Below are 4,664 nucleotides of genomic sequence, written 5' to 3'. Positions count from 1 at the left end.
CGCTCTTCCTCCGACTGCCAGTGCTTGCAAATGCCCCGGGCGTGGCTGGACGCCTTGCATTCGACACTAGAACCAGGCGTTGTCCCAAAACGAAAGGACAAAGCTTACTTCAGGCGTAATGCAAGGGTACAAAATGAAAGGGAGAGCTGCATTTGCAAGATTAAAAAGAAGAGAAGATTGCAGAGATGTGCAGATTAAAAGCGTTCCTGTAGTACCGATCCCATGGCTGGGAAGAAAAGTAATGTGGCCTGGGAAAAACGTAATGCAGCAGATAGAAGTCTCCGGAAAGAGCAAGAAAGATAAATACAAGGTCTGATGTCATCCAGCAGACTGTAATCAAAGGTAACTGGATTCTTAATCATTCCTCCGTAGCCGTTTGCTGTTCAGCAATACCAGAGGACTAACTCGCTACGTAGACGCAGCTGTTCCGTCTGGACAGCCCACCAAAGTGCTCTTTTGGTTTTTTTTTTACACTTCAGACACTTGACACTTTGGTCATTTCTCTTTTGCGTGCTATTGCTTGTAGCCTCATGGTGCGGGAGAACGGCAGCTTGGCTTAGGGCTTTTGTTGGGTTTCTTCTCAAGTGTGTTGGCACCACTTTATATTTTCAAAACGTTTCTTCAGCTGTGAGTGGGACCCAATCTGAGTTGCGCAAGAAGCGAGCGGACAGCAAGGATAAAGCAGCTCAGCCTGCAGGGAGTGAGCAAGCAGCAGCACCTCTGGCTTCTCCACAGGCAACATCTTTGTGGGTCAGTGAGGCGCAGGGCCGTGTTCCCGTGCTGGGAATGCTCTGGGAACGGCACCGCCAGGCCCGTGATGTGGCTCCTGCCCTTCCATGGGCTGGTATGGGCTGGAGTTGCATTGCTTAAGTAAACTGGTGTTACTCACTGTCATGTGATTGCTGGAATTGGTAACACGTTAGAGTATATTGCTTCTTTCCTGACTGCCAGTATTGGTGATTCCCAGAATGTAACTGTAGTCCAGCTTCCTTGGTTTATTTTATTTAATGGTCTGACTATAATACTGTTTACATCACTGAATACCATAAAATAATGCATTCTCCTGACCTTTGTTGCAATTTTATTAAGCTATTATTATATTTTATGTTGTTATTGTTATTCTTTGACTACTTTGGTAATTGTTTTATTTCTAGACAAAGATAAAACATTCGAAAAGCATTAGACAAATTGCTATATTTGACATACGGGTAGAGAAGGTAAATCATCTGCTTGAGGACAGGGCTCAGCTTTGGTTTCTTTGAATGCTCTAGGTCCCACTGCATTGTTTGTTTTTTATGAAGCATGAGCTTCATATGCTTTTCATTAAATGCAGTTCATTAAAGTATGCTTCTCCCAGTAAAATACATCCTTGTAGAGGAGACACTGATGAAGAGGTGTGACATTCTGGCCCTTTACTTCCGTATGGCCAGGATTTTGCTGGCTGCAGGCTCTTCTTGCTAAATTGATATAATTCATTTTAGGCTGCCATTGCCAGCCTGGATTGCAATATGGTCATTTCTATGAGGGGGAATTGTATTATATGTATGTGGAAAATGCCAATCTACGTGCAGAATAAGGTATTATTGAGGGTGAGAAGTTCCCCAAAAGTATATAGAAAGCAACAGCGGACATCCTTACAGCAGTGGAGCGTGAAAAGACATGGAAGATGCAAAATGTGATGATTCCGGTGCCCAGCAAGCCCAGGAAGGCAGACCCTTCCCCAAACAAGGCACCGCAGAGGAGTTCCCGGGCGGACTGCCTGCTAGCTGAAAGAGGAGCCTGGTTGCTCCATTAATAGCGTATTTACTGCAGTGAGACTATCCATGCATGCAAAAGAGACGCCAACCCAGAAGGATTAGCCTAAGTCTAGCATATATTCAAGACTGAGTTTACAAGCAGCCTTGGAAGATTTCCTCCTTTAGGGACCTCTGGCCTCCCAAGGAAGCGGCAGGTAAGTCACTTTAAGGTAGATATTAAGGTTATTTAGGTGTCCAAAGATCAGAAGTTTATAGGCGTCTTGGAAGCGTGCAAAGCTTCTAAATCCCATTGAAGGCAGGCTCCGAAACTACTTGCTGACTATCCTTTTACATTCCCACCTGCAGCCTTTATGTATTGCTGGTTGTCTAGCCCACCTGTGCTTCAGTTTCACCACCAGTAAAGTGGAACTTAAAACGCTTTTATACTGCCTAAAGAAGTTTAATGAGAGCTAATGAAGAAGAACGTTACAAACGAATCCTGTATTTTTCTGTAACTGGTTCGTTATTTTTTTATGGAAACAGGGTCGCTCTTCATGAATCAATATTACTGCCGTCTGTATTTCTTAGATGCCTGAAATCTAGTGAGTCTCTAAATTTCGCCCTGCTTCTCAAAATACAAGGTTGCACACCTTTTCCCATGAAGAAATGATTCAGAGAAGAATCTTGCAAAAGGTGAACGGGCAGTAAGGTAAACTCAGCTATGCTATTTTAGAATATAGGCTGAAGTCCTCCGTGGTTAGTCAATATATTAAGTATTGCTCATTATGTTAAATATTAAACCTGGCAGCTACTCATATCCAGATGTTTCAGGCACAGATCCCAGGTCTGAAGGCTTATTCTGACAGGTCTTCCTACATATTCGTTATTCACATTTTAGCCTTTGATTGTTCTTTTATTCGTATGTTTTTTGCATTATTTCCATTTTGAGTAAACTAAAAAATTATTTTAGAATAGGTCATTAAAATAAATATAAATAATTGAATTAATATTGTATCAAGTTTTGAAAGAAAAAGTTAGGAAATCATTGTTACGGAGTATTATTCATTTCATTGTTGGACAAAAATACATCCTCTAATACAGATAACAAGTCCCCTTCCTGCTCTTACCAAGGCTAACTCTGCTAAATTGCATGTCAATTTTGCCACTGACTCCAGCAGTAGAAGTACTGGAATCCATTAACAATAGACACAAAGACTGAAAAAAGTGGTTCAGAACCGGCACGGGTTTTGTATGCAGCAGGAGGAACGACATACTCCTGGACCACCAGCGTAAAGGTGGTCTCGGCTTCCACGGGGCAGCCACTCTGCAGCAGAAATGCGTGTGCTTGGGCTCAGGAATGGCCCGCTACGATGCAGAAGACTCGCCCCACGCAGGCAGCCTGCAGCATCCCCACCAGCGCACCAAAGGACAGGCAGGAGGTGTGACGGAAACCACCATGCTTCCCAGTAAGTAAAAATAATACCGACGGCAGCACCGGTGATGGGGGAAGCCGTGCCAGCAGTTTTTCTTGACTCAGCGGGTGCTGAGCAGCTGGGCAGAGGAGATGCTCCCTCCTGGAGCTGGGGTCTCTTCCCCAGCCCCTCCTCTCTGCCCTGGCCTGACTGCCCCACACCTCCCAGTTACTCGGTTGAGTTTATGTCCCTCAATAAAGTCAGAAATATGGGTAACCTCTCACCATTTTCACAAACTGTGAGGATTGAGTACAGCCGGGAGCTCCGGCTGCCTGTTACACTTACCAGCATCAGCCAGGGCCAGGTGGGATGACACCCAGACCACAGAGCCGCATAAGCCCTTTTACTTAGGAAAGCAGGCTAGGTCCGTGGCCTTGCTTGCCATAGAATCCTAGGTTGCAAAGGGACCTCAAGGATCATCTAGTCCAAGCTTTCTAGGTAAAGAGCACAGTCTAGACAAGATGGCCCAGCACCCTGTCCAGCTGAGTGTGCTAAGTGTCCAATGTGGCAGAGTCAACCACTCCCCTGGGGAGATTATTCCAATGGTTGACTGCCTCATTGTGAAACATTTCCCTCTCGTGTCCAGTCGGAATCTCCCAGAGAGCGACTTGTGTCCATTCCCCCTTGTCCTCTCCATGTGACTCCTTGTAAAAAGGGAGTCTCCATCTTCCTTATAGCTACCCCTTAGGTGCTGGTACGTGGTGGTGAGATCCCCCCTAAGCCTCCTTTTCTCAGGGCTGAACAAACCCAGTTCTCTCAGCCTGTCCTCGTACACCAGGCTTCCCAGTCCTTTGGTAGCCCTTCTCTAGGCCCCCTCCAGCCTGGCCACATCTTTTTTGTATAGCGGACACCAGAACTGCACACAATATTCCAGGTGTGGCCTGACAAGCGCTGAGTGGAGTGGGATAATGACTTCTTTATCCCCGCTGGTGATGCCCTTTTTGATGCACCCCAGCATCCAGCTGGCCTTGGCCGCAGCAGCACACTGCTCACTCGTATTGAGCCTCCTGTCCACCAGGACCCCCAGGTCCCTTTCCACAGAGCTGCTCTCCAGCCGGGTCATCTTTGAACCCAAGACAGAGGAGTCATTAACGTGTTAGAAACAGGCTTCCAGGTGTACCGGCTCCATCCCTGGTGGCAACACACGGCCTCCTGAGCACCGCAGCGTAGCGAAATGTAATTTTAAGGGGTTTTTGGGCTGGTTCCCCGCCCCCACACCACCATGGGGTATTCGACGGCAACAGGGAACGCGGCTTCGTTTCCTGTCAGGAAACGGGAGCGGCCGAGGTCTCCTGACGCTCGGTGAGGCACCGGTAGCTCTGACGACCAAGGGGTCCTTGGGAAAGGCGGTGCGGGGGGGGAACCAGCCCAAAAGGGACAGAACCAGGGAGGGGGATGACACCCTGGCCGCGGGGCGGGGCGGGGCGAGGAGATGAGGCCCGGCCTCGCCCCGCCC

Source organism: Egretta garzetta, unplaced genomic scaffold (assembly GCF_000687185.1).
Source record: "Egretta garzetta isolate BGI_Z169 unplaced genomic scaffold, ASM68718v1 scaffold534, whole genome shotgun sequence".
NCBI classification, from domain to species: domain Eukaryota; kingdom Metazoa; phylum Chordata; class Aves; order Pelecaniformes; family Ardeidae; genus Egretta; species Egretta garzetta.
Note: the sequence above shows the minus strand (reverse complement) of the source record.